Here is an 18,142-nt window from a genome sequence, read left to right on the forward strand (position 1 = left end):
AAAATTAAAATTCTGTCATCTCATGCCAGTTGAAACACAGGTGACGTTTGTCCATATATAACACACAGCGAGAGAGAAAACCTGCCAGCATTTCACTTCAGTACAGTACAACTGAAGTGAACGGAGGCTTGTTCTCTCTCTCCCTCTCTCTCTCTCTCTCTCTCTCTCTCTCTCTCTCTCTCTCTCTCTCTCCTCTCTCTCTCTCTCTCTCTCTCTCTCTCTCTCTCTCTCTCTCTCTCTCTCTCTCTCTCTCTCTCTCGAGTTGTATTGGCAACCTCCATCATGTGTGTTATATGGACAAACCTCACCTATACCTCACCTGTGTTTCAAATGGCATGATGGGGAGTAGCCTATGATGCCGGCGGTAATGTCCTCCCAGTCAATTCTGTTCAGACAATCTATGTCACTTTCTTTGTTGTTTCGTTCTGTCGTTTGCTCCACCTGTAACTCCCCCTGCACCTCCATGTCTCCCGTACCCCTCCACCTAACTGGTCCTCACCTTCTCCTCCTCCCTCCACATGTGAGCAGGGGGCTCCAAGTATCTGATTGATCATCCTCATACCTTATATTTCTTCACTAGTTGACAACTAGTTGATCACCGAAGGCCATTTGTGTTTATGGGATTCCCGAAATCCGCTCAGCGACTGGCCCCTTTTAGGAGGAGAGAGACATTCATTTGCATATCAGTCCCCGCCTCTTGTTATTTCACTTTCAAATATGCCTCATAAAGAGGATTATCGGGAGTACACTGGTGGTGCACAGCGATGCTTTCAGTAGGCTACGACGAGTAAACGTTAAATCTAAAACGTCCAACACATAAAATACATCAATGAGTGAACCAAAATGAAACTAAAATCAGGTTAAAGATATCGCTCTTCTACGGCGTTTTTTTTTTTTTTTTTTTTTACAATAGCGGCGTTCAGAAGGGCCAGCAGATCGGGTGTCCAGCTTCACACACGCTGACCCCTGGTTTGCAGGTTTGCGGTTACCTCACCTCCTCCAATATTAAACACAGACGTCTATTATCTGCAACTGGTCTCCCTTTACATGGGGACACACACAGACATGCATGCACGCACATACACAAGCGTTCACATTTTGTTAGGTGCGTGCAAGCTTTGTGTGTGTGTGCGTGTGTGTGTGTGTGCGTGTGTGTGTGTGTGTGTGTGTGCGTGTGTGTGTGTGTGTGTGTGTGTGTGTGTGTGTGTGTGTGCGTGTGTGTGTGTGTGTGTGTGTGTGCGTGCGTGTGTGTGCGCGTGTGTGCGAGGACAATGGATGGACTCACAATGAAATATTTAAGAAAGCACAACACATAGCCCGGGAGGTGTTAAAGGTCACATAGCCAAAAAGAGAAGAGTGACAATATTATCCTGATATTAGTGATATGTCTATTCTTTCTCAATTCTATTAATATTTATTGTTAAGTGCCCCATAAATCAATGTGACTTGACATGACTACAATACATTTAAATTCCCTAAAATTTTTATTTTATTTTATTTAACCAGGCAAGACATTAAGAACAAATTCTTATTTATAATGGCGACCTGGCAAAAAAAAATAACCTGAGGAAATGCATGGCAACAAAGTGTCGTCATCAGATATTTGATGAATTATTAGAACCATTATGTTATTATGTTGCAAGATATGCAATTGGAGTCCTCGTTTGCTTTTGTTGTGCGCATGATAGCATTCACAGCTTTTGGCAAAACATGTAGTGATATCAAACTCTAGATATATAATACATTCTTCACAAGCTTATAGAGTCAGTGCACCTATATTGGTGATTGCTGTCCTGGGTGTGTTGCACCTTATGTTGCAAGGTTTGGGGGATATCAGTGTAAACAAGTAATGGATGGATATTAACATACAAAATCCTTACAATACCTAAAAGCTACCTTCATAGTTGCATTTCTTCCTAAATTGCACAGTTTAATGAAATCGATGGAACAAATTGTATCTCGTGCGCGCGTGCGGACTAAAACATGCACACGTCACAGCAAATCGTGCACTCAATTTAACTTTGTTCACTCCCAATGGCCACTCCCGCGCTCCGTATACTTGTAAAAAAAAAAATGTTTTTCCAAACTCTCAAATGCTGCAAACACAGCTGAGCAAACCACAGCGTTTCTCCATCAAGCCACGATTGTGAAAATGAGAAGTAATTCCTGAACAACTTGCAGCAGCGTGTGATCACATTAGCGTGCTATATAGCGTTCACGCTAACCTTGCTGCACAGCTCTCGCTGGCTGATCCAGCCCAGGTGGGGTTTTGTCCCAGTCAGCTCACTACAAAGAGCGTTTAGCCGCTTCTGAATAATCCAGAGAGGGCGTCCGGCAGATGGGGACCTGGGGTTGGAAACCTGAGAGCGACATCTGACACACACACACACACACACACACACACACACACAGAGGGGACCCGGACTAGATGACATCTGACACATGCACACAGAGGGGACCTGGACTAGATGACTTTAGGGTGGTGTGGCTGCTGGACATGTCACCTTACCCCACCCTCCCTCGCTGATGCCTTCAAAGGGGAAGAATGGGATTTGGTTTGGAAATACTCTCCCACCTGCCCTTGAAGGCACCGTCCAGTTTGGGCCTGTGAATCTTCACTGCCCTCACAATTTGATTCGAATACAATTCATCTGTCAACGATTCGATTCGATTCCACGATGCATCTCGATACAGCTCCAACAGTATCGCAGCTCCAAGTATCAAATCCTCAATTTTCTGTACTATTACTGCACATGGCTACTTTTTCATCAATAAAAGTTCCTTTTTTACCTCAAAGTGTTTTAAAATCTGAATGTCAACCGAAATTTAAACATAAACGATTCAACGATTCATCTGTCAACGATTCGATTCGATTCACACGTCCGCATCACGATGCATCGATTATACGATTCATTTTGACACCCCTAGTCCAGTTTCCTCCAGAGTGTTGGTTGTCTTTTGGATGTCCTGCAGGGGGGCTGGCTTGATACGCTTCCTTGCGTGCGTGTGTGTTTGGTTGTACAGGCAAAGAGAACGAAGAGACCCTTTTCACTGGGGCCATTTTGTGTCGAAAAGGCAGAATAAACGCAGGTGCAACAAAACACTAATGAGGGTTTCCAAATTCCAATCATGGAAGTTTGAAACCCTCATTAGTGTTTTGCTTGCACCTGTGTTTACCCTGCCTTTTTGACACAAAATGGCCCCCGTGAGAAGGGTCTATTATAGGAGACATATTACATACACAAAGAAAGGTGTTGAAAAGAGAATGACGCGGCGGCATTACCTCACGAAACAAACTTTGAGGGCACTTTTGGAAATGCATGCAAATGGCTCTTGAGAAAACTAATGAAATAGATGATAAATGAACACGGCCATTTGAAAAATGCATCGTTGTGTTTTATTTTTTATTTTTTTTACGCATTTTCCACCAAAACACCCCCAGGCGCGCTACGGCGCGGCCATCGCAGAGGTCCATGTCCCCGGCTGTCAAGCAATCACAATTACGCTGTATTTGTTGGCCACCTCTCTACGACTCGCTGTGAAGGCGTCGCTCAGTAACTTATCCCCCCCTCCCTGTCCCTAACCTTTCTGGGCAAGGGGAGCGTCCATCATCTTAAAGTGCCATCCATCCTGGTCCACCTTCAGTCAGGGGGGAAAGGCCTGAGCCAGCGTGTGTGTGTGCGTGTGTGTGTGTGTGTGTGTGTGTGTGTGTGTGTGTGTGCGTGCGTGCGTGCGTGCGTGTGTCTGTGCATGTGTGTGTGTGTGTGTGTGTGTGTGTGTGTGTGTGGGCACAACTTATGAGCTGTCAGCACAAAGTGCAGAGCCTTGCCGGAAACTGACAACCACGGAATGACTGACAGTGACATTGCACCATTATGTTGTGTGTGTGTGTGTGTGTGTGTGTGTGTGTGTGTGTGTGTGTGTGTGTGTGTGTGTGTGTTTGTGTGTGTGTGTGTGTGTCCGTGTGTGCGTGTGCGCATGTGTGTGTGTGTGTGTGCACATTTAACCTCCCTCCAGTTATATTTCTCTCTCTTTCTCTCCCTCCCCCCCCCTCTCCTCTCCTCCTCCTCCAGCGACGCGGTCCACAGAATCCCCACTCATCATTATGATGGCTTCATCACTGTCACCGCGGCGTGTGACCGTGGCATATTAGACCAGCCTTCTTTGCTCATTTGCTACGGTAATGGCACTCGTTCTTCCCCGGGAATCCTCTACGACCCCCAACCCCCCCCCCCCCCACACACACACACACACACACATTTTATCTATACATTTTTATTTTTAATCCCCAAAAACACGTTGATTTCTCTCTCGGTGTCAAACTGAGAATGACAGAAGACAAAGTGAATCGTCTCCTGCCGTTGTCCAGGTGGTGCTCCTTCTCCTAGCGCTCGTTCTCCTCCACACGCGACTCCTTTTCCTCCTGTTTCTCTTACTTTCAAATATTCTCTCCTCTTTCTCTACTCCCTCCCTCAATACCATGTGACCCCTCCCTCCCCCCCCCCCTCCACCTCCACCCTCCTCTTTCCCATCAGCACCCAGGGGCTGATGAATGCGTGGCCTCCTATTGATCGCGATGGGTGATGGATGATGGCTGGGAGATGAGTGATGGGGTGCAGGCAAAGGTGCCAATAAGGGGGCAGCGGGAGGGTGGGGTCTCCCCGACCGGCGCTAATGGGAGAAGACTGGGGGGCCGCGGCCCCGCTCAACCCCGCCCCCAGCCACACGAGGTGCTGTGTTTCAGCTCCGTTTTGCATTTTCTTCCCACCACCACCACCACCACCACCACCACACGCATGCAGGCAGCAGCAGCAGCGGCGCCTATACAGGGGGGTCACGCTTTTATATCTCGTTTTGAGACGGCCAATGGATTCGCAACGTGTGTATGTTTAGTATGTGTGCGTTTTATGCATGAGGGTAAAGTGTTTTCCTGTCGTTCCTGCAGCGCGCGCGCGTCCACGGGCGTGGGCGGAGCTCGTAGGGCGAGGAGGGCGTGCGCTAGCTGCTGTGCATCATGTGTGTGTGGGTGGTTGCAGGGTGAGAGAGAGAGAGAGAGGGGGGGGGGTAACCAAGTGGTGGTTTGCACGCAAAGATGATGGATGATGGGGCAGGAGGGGAAGACTGCTCCGCGGCTCCAAATTGATATCCCCGCAAATGTTTTTGTCTGCTGTGAAAAATGGTGCCGCAACTCTCATCTCCAACGCCCCCCCCCCCCCCTCACCCCTCGCTCTCCTCCCCTCCCTCCCCTCTCTCTCTCTCTGCAGTGAATCAAGCCCTGCAATCCATTCCCAACTTCCCGGGCTTTCCTTCCTTCCTTCCTTCCCGCTCCCTGGCATGGTGACAGCACCTGCTCATTGCACCGGCTTCCTTCCTGGCTTTTTCCTGCACCCCATCCTTTAACCCGGCGCTCATTTTCCTCCTCGTCGTCGTCGCCATAGAAACCTGCCCTGGATTATTGCTTGCCACCCGTCATCCGTCATCCCCCCCTTCTCTGCGTCGCCCCTTCCTGGCACAGCGTTTAGAGAAAACGACCTATCAGAGCAGACTATCAATTGTGGGGCTATCACTGGTAGCTACATGGGGGGGGACAGAGTGCGAGGAAATGCTAAAAGTCCTCTAGGGACAGGACGGCTGGTGTTTTCACTGATGTCGTTTGAGATGCTAATTGATAAGAAGTTTGGCAGTGGGGCAACGCATTTTAGAGATACAGATTTTCAATTAATACAATCACTTTCTGATATATATTTTAGAGCACTGTTGAGAATTGTTTCAAGAATGTGACCCAGATTGAGAATAATAATGAATAGCCTACATAGCATAGACAGGGTTTTCTGTAAAAAAAAGAAAAGAGAAAAAGCTTGTATCTTTTTTTTAAATATACTGTATATATACGGTAGCCTATATTTAGTCAAACCAATTATTTTTTCTTTCTTTTAACAGTGTAGCATTTTAATAAAGTACAATATAAAATTGTAAAAATATTTTTTTTTGAATTCAAATGAATTAAAAAACACATTGATAAGGAATGCAAGAAGCAAGACATACAAGATATACACACAGATGTGTTCTCATGGTCTGCGGGGAAATCAAGTGGATTGCTTCTGGTTTCTTATCTGAGGAATGGAAGAAATATATATATATATAATATATATATCGGCTACAAACAACATCACCAATGGTCTGGAGCAGAAAAGTGCCTGGGCCAGTGTCATGTTGTCATCATGTTGCGTGCATAATGTCATACCATCATAGCTTTGTTTTTTACTTGTTTCTAATTAATTTGGCAAATATAGCCTATATATTTGAGCCTATACTGTATATTTGAAGCTCAAATATAGAGCCTATATAATTTGTCATTTTTAGGCATTTTCGCCTTAAGACAGAGAGACAAGAAAGGCATGACATTGAACTGGCCTGGCTGGTTTCAAATCAAGGAGGCCACATTTTCATTGTTATGCACAGAGCAGTGGTTCTCAAAGTGGGGTCCAGGAACCCCCAGGGGTCCTTGAGGGGGATCCAGGGGGTCCCCAGTAAAAAGGGGAATACTGTATTTTCACTATAATTCCATCCATAAGCAACGCAGTAATGTGTGAGTATTTAGGTCATGGTTCAAACTTTCTGTAATAAAACAATTGAGATCGGTCCGTCACTTGCCTTACTTTGACTAGGCGTCTTACAGCAACGACTCGCTGCTGGAGCTTCCCGGTTTGGCCTTGCTTTTGACCTGCGGGCACCGGTAGTTTGACTGTACTTTTCTGGCCTTTGACCTTTAGCGACGAACAGCGATTTGCGGCTGCCACTTCCCAACTCGGCCTGGCCTTTGACCTTGGTACATTAACGACTTAACTCTGTGCTTCCCAACTTGGCCTACTTGGCCCCCAACTTGGTGCCTCCCAACTGACCCTGACTGGGCTTCGCTTTTCTCTCTTCTTCCTCTCTCTCCCCCCCATATATATATATACTGTATATATATATATATATATATTAGGGGTGGGAATCACCAGATGCCCACGATACGATACTAAAACGATACTTGAGTCGCGATACGATAGTATTGCGATATATTGAATATTGCGATATTTCGATATATTGTCTGTCACTCCTAAGTCCTTTTCCTACCTTTTCCTTGACCTCACCGAAAGTAAAAAACATGCAGTGTTTTTTTGTTTTGTTTTGTTTTTGCCCCACACGTAGGCTATACATTATTAAGCTTCTCTGGACTGAATACGCCACTGCAGGCACAGACTGCACCATCGGGTGCTTCGGGCAGAAGCCCGGTGGCCTGGCATGGCATGCCCTGCAAAAAAAAAAAAAAGTTTTTTCTTCTTTTCCAAATATCGATACAATATCGTCAGGCAAAATATCGCGATACTATGGTGTATCGATTTCCCCCCCCCACCCCTAATATATATATATATATATATATATATATATATATATATATATATTTTAAGCTTTGTGTTGTGGGCTAGATCCTTTGTTATCCCAGTCTCTGTGTATTATGATCATCATAATGCTGGAAGCAAAGGCATACTTGACATTTTGGGGTCTGGGGGAAATCGAGCGTTGGGGATGAGAAATGAGAGAGTAATGGTGGGAGAAAGGGATGAGAGAGTGGAGTAGAAGGATAACAGGAGAGATGGGGATGAGCTCACTTCTTTGTGGTGGTGCTTAAGGAGACAACCATCTGCAGGAGAGATTGGGCCTAAGATTAGGAGTGAGGCGCGACTCCAGTGGAGAGGATTACAGCCGCGAGACACAAGCAATATCAACCCAGCTGCCTGGAACGAGCTCTGCCACCCAGCCGGGAGGGCGGGAGGCACATACACATACACACAGACACACGCACACACACACACACGCAAACACACACAGACACACACGTAAACATACACACACACGCAAACACACACACACGCAAACACACACACACACACACGCAAACACACACACACACACACAAACACACACATGTCCAAATGCATGCGTGCTCAAACAGAAATAAAAGCACACATACCTGCACCGACCCGATCACCAGAATAAAATGTTACATATTTAATAAGCATTTTACATATCTGAAAACAGGGATATGTAGTCTGCAATATCAACTTAAATTTGAAACAAAATGCTGATTATTATTGTTTTTTTTCTTTTTCTGATTGAACACCCCATTTTCTACTTGGTCAATTCCCCCACTGCTGCCCCGGTCGCTGCCGGTCGCAAACGGATCCTCACGGCATATTAAGATAAACAGAATTTACGCACGCTCAATTCTATGGTGGGGACTCTGGAGACGATGAACCGAACACACACGCACACACAGCTCTCCAGTTATAGTCGTAGGATTGGCTACAGGTGGTGTACATGATGGTATTAATCTCTGGTCCTGGATTTGTTTGAAACAGTCACTGAAGAACTAAATCTAGGAAATGAAAATAAATAAACTGACAGTCCTTCACGTCAGTTTTGGTGGAGCACAAAGTCCTTCATCACTGGTGTTAGTGGTAGGGAGTGGACTTGGTTCAGGCGATGTGTGCCCAGCGCTTGGCGGATCCAGATCCGACACACGTGGCCCAGAGTGCGAGGACATCTCTTGGCCTCCAGAAAGACCCTGAGAGCTTCTGGATCCGCATTCTCCTCCAGCTGTGCCTGCTCCAAGGTCACCAGGGCCGGGTCACCGCCATGGTCCAGGAGCAGCTGGACGAAGGCCGCGTCACACCTGAACCTCAGCACCACATTCAGCAGGTGAGAAGCCACGTCACGGGTCAGAACGGCAGCCTGGAGCAGCAGGTGGAAGCAGTCCAGGTGGTTGTGTCTCCTCTCTACATCAGCGCTAACGCTGATGTAGAGATGATGTTCCTGCAGTATCTCCAGCCTTCCTTTACAGCAGGCAGCAAAGACCAGAGTGTTGGGGTCAGCTCCGGCTTCCAGGAGGATCTGGACGCAGGCCAGGTGACCCCAGAGAACAGCCCAGTAGAGAGGCGTGTGGTCTTTACTATCAGCTAGGTCTACCTGGGCACCCTGGGTGATCAGGTAGGACACACAGTCAGCGTGACCGAAGCAGGCTGCGCACCCCAGAGGGGTGGTCCTCCAACTGTACAGAGGGGTGGTCCTCCAACCGTACACCAAATTCTTCTCATTGATCTGCCTTCTGAAGTGCTCTTTCTTCAGCAGGGTCTTCAGTTGGTCCAGGTCTCCGAAGCAGGCAGCATTGTGGAACTTCTTGTCATCATGCCCTACTTGAGTAGCCATTCCTTCAGGCCTGTCAATGTACCTCTCCGACTATGTGCGTATGCTGTGTCTCAAACGCAAGGGACAAATTGTTCGAGTGACCAGTGGTGAGATCACTCACTGATATCACAAATTGCTCGAGTGACATCGTATAGCCTCAGCCAGGAAGGATTTATTACATCACTGATGACATCACAAATTGCTCGAGTGACATCACTGATGATGGCATCACTGATGGCATCACAATTGCTCAAGTGAAATCACTGATGACATCACAATCGTGACACACCGTGTCACCAGATCTATAATTTTTGATTTTAAGCAACAGCTATCTATTCTATCCTTGATCTGAGGTTAGTATCCATGTGTGGCTGCAGGGTGTGTGCTAACTCTAACCCTATAGCCTAGTTCAGTGGTTCTCAAATGGGGGTCCGGGGACCCCCAGGGGTCCGTGGCACTTTGCAAGGGGGTCCGCGAAAAGTTTTCAGGAAAATAAAAATAAAAACTTTTGTTGTTGTTGCAAAAGCTTCATAGTTCAATGACAATATTGTATGCTTTAAATCTAAACTCATTCATGGATTACATTCTAATCTAACAAACCTATCAATTTAAAAGTCAAGCATGTTACCGTGGAAACAATTGAGCTTAGCCCAAAATCACAAATCAGAATGAGGGGGTCCCTGGTATATTTTCTATCTTGTAAGGGGTCCTTGGCTGAAAAACACTTGAGAACCTCTGGCCTAGTTCACTCATGGGCTGTCCAATGCAAGGCGCTATGAATCCTTCTCCCATAAGACCAATCTCTCTGACATCTGGGCCTCTCTGCCTTTCTCTGGACTCCAGACAGATGTTGGATGACTGTTAAGCTCCCAGGGTTCTTAAGGAAAGAAACGTGAGAGTTGCATGCTTTGACTGTGGTTCTAAAATGACCTATTGGGTTAGGTCAAAGAGGCACAAAATAATGGTCAAATGTCTTCACTCTTCAGTTAGAGGGTTAGCTGCTTGTAACTTTATCTTCTAACTGTTAATTGAAGGGTTCTTAAAAAAACATGTGGATATTTATTTATTTATTTATTTATTTATTTATTTATTTATTTATTTATTTATTTATTTATTTATTATTTTACCTGTATTTATACAGGGGAGAGAGCAATACTCTCAGGAGCGCCTGCCCCTGTTCACATTCACACACACATTCACATTCAAAGTTGTTTCAGTCCTATTTCAACATTTGACACATTACTTATTGGATGGTCATCTCTGATCATGAATTTAATCCTCAGAATCCAATTTTATATATCTTTTTATTCAACCCAAATCAACGTCGTTGATACGTGCTTTATGACATGCAATGCATGTCTGTTTCTTTCTCGTATGACCTGTTTATGACTATGTCCCACATTGTACTGCGTAGGTGTAGGAGATTAGTGTAATATTGATGGATTTAATCCATTGAATGGAAGAAACATAGAAGTCCCATTAAGCATTTTGGAGCAGAATGGACAAAATCACAGGGGTTTTGGGTTTGCTGCATCACCTCACCAAACTTAACTTCAACAGAATGACCTACAGTAAGTATAATGTGTAAGACATTCAGTCAATGGAAACACAGTGAAACTCCTATCAGGGTCGTTTTTCCCCCTCTCTTTGCTAACTTCAACAGTCTCCTCCAGATTTACAGTTGGGGGCACGATCCCGTGTTATTCCCAGTCTGTGTGGATTTATGGACTGTGAGCGAGTCTCTCTCTCTCTCTGCTCAGCCACCAGTGAAATCATTAACACCACCATTCACTGAGATCAACTAATGGCCAATTAACACAATAAATAAATTGGCATTATGTAATTCAGAAAAACGAAAAGGCAGGGCACACACACATGCACGTGTGTGCACGCATGCGCACACACACACACACACATGCATGTGCGTGCACACATGCACACACATGCATGCACGTGCGTTCGTGCACGTACATGCATGTGTGTGTGACGCACAAACATGCAGTTGCGAGCATGCACAGTCATGGACAAAACAAGCACCCTGCGTTGTGTTGACGGTATATGGCTATCGGCAGCAACCCGTGTTAAGTAAGGGCTTGCCCAGCGGTGGAGGTGGGATTCGAGCCACCGATCTCCCGCTTGCAAACCGCAAGAGAGCTAGCTAGCACCCTTGGTGGAGCTGGTTAATGGGCCCTTTATACTGGGAGTGAGTTTAACCAAGTTACTCGCTACCACCACTCGGGACTCACGAGGACTCACATTCACTTACACACATTCAAAAAGGCTGACTGAAATGGAGTATGGAATGGTGGAATATTTACGTATTTATTTCTTCACAGTGCTACACTGTCTGATCTGTGCAACCATAGGAGTGTTTTTCCTTTTAGAACTGGTTGTCTACATTTTGTCTTAACATTTTGCACCAAATAGATACAGGTGTAGCCGCCCTACAGGCCGGCCTGCCATCATGAGTTGAGATATTTTTCAATGATCTTAAGAGCAGAAGATGTAGTAGTTGTACTTAATTAATCCCACTCTCCTTCTCACTTTCGTTATCACAGAAACATCGCAAGCAAGACACAGTAGGCTACCAAACACAAACACGCCATACACAAACTAAAAAGCACCGACACAGAAAGAATACAAATGAATGAATGAATGAAACTTTATTGATTTGGTAAGATGTAAGAAGGATGACACTGAACAATCAACGTTTAGATGAATTTGTGAGCCTCTAGCGATGTCTGCTCCTCGGATCTCCATCCACATGTTTATAGATAGGATTATCAGCGTATTTCCTGCTTAGAGGAAATTTCTGGCACCCCTCAAAGAGGTTTTAGAACCCCAGCATTTTAACTTTATCATTTTAGAGAGTTTCCAAGTTAAATTATCACATTTTTACATTGCAATGACTTCAAGTCTGAAACTTGGGGTGCTTTAAAAAACACATTGCTCCATACAGTAGGTAGGTTCAGCTTTAGGCGGTCTGGTCATGCTTACTGTCATGCGTACTGTAGGCACCCCCCCCCCCCCCCCCCATATTTCATGTGGATTTAAGTTTACCTCTGCTTTTGTCTGTTGCAAATGCTAAATAATATAGTGACTTTGCTTTCAAACGACCCAGTAGCCAGGCTGGCTTTTGAGCCTATAAGATTCGTAATGTCAGAATCTTCTTCTAACGGGACAGCAAAATAAACGTTCTGCACACGGCAGCCATTATTGTGGCCTCCAAGGTTGCTAAAAAGTCAACCCATCCTGTTCACCCCATAATGCCCACTTGTCTCTGTATAATGGCCATGATATAGTTTGATTGCTGGATTAAATACTGTGCCCTCCCCCCCAGCCCACCTTATTGATTTGGCCCCTCCCTCTCCACCCCCCACCTTTCTCCGCCCCCTCTTAAAGGTGCGGTGGACGCATCGTCTGATAAATGGCAGACGATTGATTTGTATTTAATTAACAATTTGCCGGAGACTCTCTCTCCCTCCCTCCCGCTCTCTCTCTCCCATCCCTCTCATGCTCTCTCTCCCATCCCTCTCATGCTCTCTCTCCCATCCCTCTCATGCTCTCTCTCCCATCCCTCTCATGCTCTCTCTCTCTCTCTCTCTCTATAAGGTCTCAGACGGCTTGTGAGACACGCACTGAGGAGGGGAGAGGTGATGCATGGCCCGTTTATAGCCTGATCGATAAGTCCTGGCCTAACATCTACACTGCCGGGATACGAGGGGCCGGAAGGACTGTCAGGGCCCACAAGCGGGGAGCCATGTGACTGCTGCAAGAGAGAAGAGAGTGAGGGAGAGAGAGACAGAGGCAGACAGACAGAGACGGAGTGAGAGTGAGACAGAGACAGACAGAGTGAGAGTGAGAGTGAGACAGATGCAGACAGAGTGAGAGTGAGACAGACAGACAGAGACGGAGTGAGAGTGAGACAGAGACAGACAGACAGAGTGAGAGTGAGACAGAGGCAGACAGACAGAGTGAGAGAAAGACAGACAGACACGTCAGAGACAGAGGCAGACAGACAGAGTGAGACAGAGGCAGACAGACAGTGAGAGAAAGACAGAGTGAGACAGAGGCAGACAGACAGACAGAGAAAGACAGAGGCAGACAGACAGAGTGAGAGAAAGACAGAGGCAGACAGAGTGAGAGAAAGACAGAGGCAGACAGACAGAGTGAGAGAAAGACAGGCAGACAGACAGAGTGAGAGAAAGACAGAGGCAGACAGACAGAGTGAGAGAAAGACAGAGGCAGACAGACAGAGTGAGAGAAAGACAGGCAGACAGACAGAGTGAGAGAAAGACAGAGGCAGACAGACAGAGTGAGAGAAAGACAGAGGCAGACAGAGTGAGAGAAAGACAGAGGCAGACAGACAGAGTGAGAGAAAGACAGGCAGACAGACAGAGTGAGAGAAAGACAGAGGCAGACAGACAGAGTGAGAGAAAGACAGAGGCAGACAGAGTGAGAGAAAGACAGGCAGACAGACAGAGTGAGATAAAGACAGAGGCAGACAGACAGAGTGAGAGAAAGACAGGCAGACAGACAGAGTGAGATAAAGACAGAGGCAGACAGACAGAGTGAGAGAAAGACAGGCAGACAGACAGAGTGAGATAAAGACAGAGGCAGACAGACAGAGTGAGAGAAAGACAGGCAGACAGACAGAGTGAGATAAAGACAGAGGCAGACAGACAGAGTGAGAGAAAGACAGAGGCAGACAGACAGAGTGAGAGAAAGACAGGCAGACAGACAGAGTGAGACTTGGTGAAATGTAGATATGCTCTGTTTGGAAGTTAGGCACATTTTCGTGATTGCCTATGCCCCTTTTGGCAAGTGGAGATGGAAAGTTAATCAGTTCTAAGTTGGCTCATGTCCTGCTTTTCTATTTGTGCAAATCCGTTCATAACTTTTTGAGATATCCTGCTTAACAGACAGACAGACAGACAGACAGACAGACAAATGGGGGTGAAAACAACTCCAAGTCTGTTGGCAGAGGTAATACATTTTTCAGATGTGACTCTTCAAGGAGTTTTGGAAAGAGAAATGAACTGGCTCGATGGTCCTGCCTCTAACATGACCACCAGCCAGTCATAACTCAGGATTTTGGGGTGGCACCTGGGGTGGCCAATCAGATTTCAAGGGTGGTCATTGCCGCCCCTGCCCCCCCCCCCCCCCCCCCCCCCCCCCGCTAGACACGCCCCTGCATCAGGTTATTGAGAGAGACCAGAGGGAAGAGGGGATGACTTGGAAACACAAGCACACATTCACCAGAATGGGAAACATCTGATCAGAATGTAGAGGGAGAAGGAGGCAGAAGAAATTATGAATGGCTGAAGGAGAAATAGAGAGATGGTGGGGTGGGTGGGGGGGGGGGGGGGGATTGGACTGATCTGCGTACACCAGCACGTTTACCAATCGAAGTACCACTCCACTCCAACATAGTGACTCAAATCATTTACCTCACCCATTCAGATACTCAGGTTCAGATAACTTGTATAATAATACAATTTGTGACTGTTAGTCTGACACCTTTTGGGGTTAATAACCCACTGATATTTCAGGGCAATGTTGTCACCTTTAACAAGGAAGAGCCACATTCTCCAATTTGAATCTGACCTACTGTAGGACCTTTGAGGCCATTTACACCTGGCGTTAACATGTGGTTTCTGCCATCAGATTGCAATCAGATTGTATTTGATCACTTCAGCCTGATTCCATTTACACCTGGCGTTAACATGCATTTTCTGCAATCTGACTACAATCAGATTGCAGAAATGGTTGCCCTCTCAATCCGCATAAAGTTGCTGTATCCAGATTGAGAGGACACATTGCATTTACACTTGGGTTCAATGTGTACACAATGCATCCCTGGCCGATCAGATTGCAATCCTTCTTCAATGCGTTTTGGCATTTCAAGTGATAAAACACAATCTGATTGCAATCTGATCACAGAAAATGCATGTTAGCGCCAGGTGTAAATGGCCTCTTTGTTGCAGCTATCCAATAAAGACAAAAATGCCCCCCCCCCCCCCAAAAAAAAACAAAAACAAACAGAAGGAAACGAAAAGAAGTAAAAAGTACATTGTTAGATTCTAATCAAAAACACATTCTTTGGGATGTACCTGTATTCATAATTCCTCCCTGATTATTGTTATTCTGTGACATATCCATCAGGGGGCAATGCTGAGTTTAGGACCAATAATCTCTAGGAGCTACTGTATACAAGCCCACACAGCACAGCACAGCACAGAACAAACCCATGAAAAACCTCCTCTACAAGCCAACCACTGATCTGAAGATCTAGTATATAATAATAACAACAACAATAATATAAGGCCTGTCTGTGTATTGTAAAATGAAGCCCTCGTTATGATCAAACGCTTCCAAGTGAAGACAGATGCTCGTAAACGTAAAGGCACTTCCCAGCGTATAATCAGGTGACTTCCATCGCTCCATGTCAGCTACAGTACCTGTGTTTACTTTTACCCAGAAAGGAGCTGGACCAAGGTGACCACAAAGACAATTAGTTCTGCTGCCCCCCCCCCACACACACACTTGGGATCACTGGATCTTGACACCCCCTCCCCCCCAACCCCCACACACACTCACTCACACACACACACACACACACACACACACACACTCACACACACAGAGTGTGGGATGAGACCGCATCTTTTACAACCCTCCCCATAAAAGTGTTTTATAACATATCTTGTAATACAACACATTAAGGGGCTGCTGTTGTTATTTGCAGCAAGGTCATTTTCACTCCTTTGCCCAGCTCCGCAACCCTGCATCTTATAGTTTACATCTCTCTCTCTCCCCCCCTCTCTCTCTCTCTCTCTCTCTCTCTCTGTCTCTCCCTCTCTCTCTCTCTCTCTCCCTCTCTCTCCCTCTATCCCTCTCTCTCTCTCTCTCTCCCTCTCTCTCTCTCTCTCTCCCTCTCTCCCTCCCTCTCTCTCTCTCTCTCTCTCTCCCTCTCTCTCCCTCTATCCCTCTCTCTCTCTCTCTCTCCCTCTCTCTCTCTCTCTCTCTCCCTCTCCCTCTCTCTCTCTCTCTCTCTCTCTCTCTCTCTCTCTGCACTTTGCATGTGGTGACACCGAGGTGTGATGTTATTATTATACTCATAAAGAGACGAACACGAGGGAAATATACACACGCATGAATAACTGAGGGGTTGCATCATGACAAGGTTGTCTTTAGCATCACAGCATCTGTCTCCCACATTCTGCAACAGCTAAGCAACCGCTAAGCTGTGTGTGCAAATAAAGATTATGATCATTGTTGATTAATCTGTCGATTATTTTCTCGATTAAACGATTAGTTGTTGGGTCTATAAAAAATGGCAGAAAACGGTCAAAAAAATGTATCCGCTTTTCCCCAAAGGCAAAGGCCAAGATGTCAAATGGCTTGTCTTGTCCACAACACAAAGGTATTCAGTTTACTGTCATAGAGGAGTAAAGAAACCAGAAAATATTCACATTTAAGAAACTGGAATCAGATCATTTAAACGTTTCCTTTCTTAAAAAATTACTCAAACCCATTAATTGATTATTAAAATGGTTGCCAATTAATTCAATAGTCGACCTAATTGATAACTAATTGATTAATCGTTACAGCTCTGCGCATGGTGATTGTTTTCCTTGGTTGGGCCGATGTGCATGTGTTTTTGTGGGGGATGTATGATATGTGTGTGCAGTAAGTTTCTGAAGTGTGTGTGTGCACGTGCATGTGTGTGTGTGCACGTGTGTGTATGCATACATGTGTGTGTTTGTCTGCATGTGTGCAACCATCTTCTTTGTCTTTGTTGAACTGCTTTTGAGCTTAGCAGGGGATTATTACTCCCGTCCTGTCAGACACACGTCTACCTTTCCCCCCAGTATGTTTAACTCTTCCTTCATTCAGATTTCTCGTTCGGTTATCTTCACATAATTTATATCTATTATTATTCCTCCCTTCATATTTAAGTCCCTTCCTGGGCTTTCCAGTAATCCTGTCAGTTCAGTCTTAACCCCATAACTCTCCTCTGGCTCCAACAGTAATACAAGAAAAGCATAATCCACTGTTTAGAAATGTGAGATTTGCTTGTTGGAATCCAGTGTGCCATGCTGGATTAGAGATCGTCAGTAAGTAAGTATGTCACACTTTATTTATATAGCACTTTTCAAAACCAGACTCACAAAGTGCTTTACAGCAGGACATAAGAACAGGAGGCAGGTTCAAACAAAGCAAGCAAACAAACAGACAACAAAACAAGCCGAAATTACAACAGATAAAATCCCACATATAAATGGGAGCGCGGGCTCTGTTTCTGTGTCCTATTGTGATTGTCCCACTGTGACATCATCCATGATGTCATAAATCCCACTGTGACATCATCAGTGATGTCATCAATCCCACTGTGACATCATCAGTGATGTCATGTTTTTAAAAAAGAATACAGGGTTGATTTTGAGTGTTTCTGTGTGCTCGTGTTTGTGTTAGGGCTGGGCAATATATCGATATTACTGTATATATAGATATCGTGATATGAGAGCTATCGTGCCAAACTGTTAGCTGTTCTATTAATTGCCTTTACCCACCTAGTTATTATATTCACATACTGATGATTATTCATCAAAAATCTCATTGTGTGAAAGCCAACATTTTGCCCACTTCGTAGCAAATACTGAGCTATCCCGGTATATCATCTCAATGATAGATATGATTTTTGGTCCATATCGCCCAACCCTGTTTGAGTGTGTTTGTTTGTGTGTGTGTGTATGTGTGTGTTTGTGCGTGCATGTGTGTGTGTGTGCGCGGGCGTGCGTGCGTGTGTGTTTGTGTTATTTATGGCTGCCAGGATTTGAGACGCAGGAACAGGAAATCCGGCTGCTTTTTCATTTTTTCCCCTCCTTCCTTTTTTTACTGCATCCTG

The sequence above is a fragment of the Poromitra crassiceps genome (genome assembly GCF_964638095.1).
Source record: "Poromitra crassiceps genome assembly, chromosome: 21".
In the NCBI taxonomy this organism is placed as follows: domain Eukaryota; kingdom Metazoa; phylum Chordata; class Actinopteri; order Beryciformes; family Melamphaidae; genus Poromitra; species Poromitra crassiceps.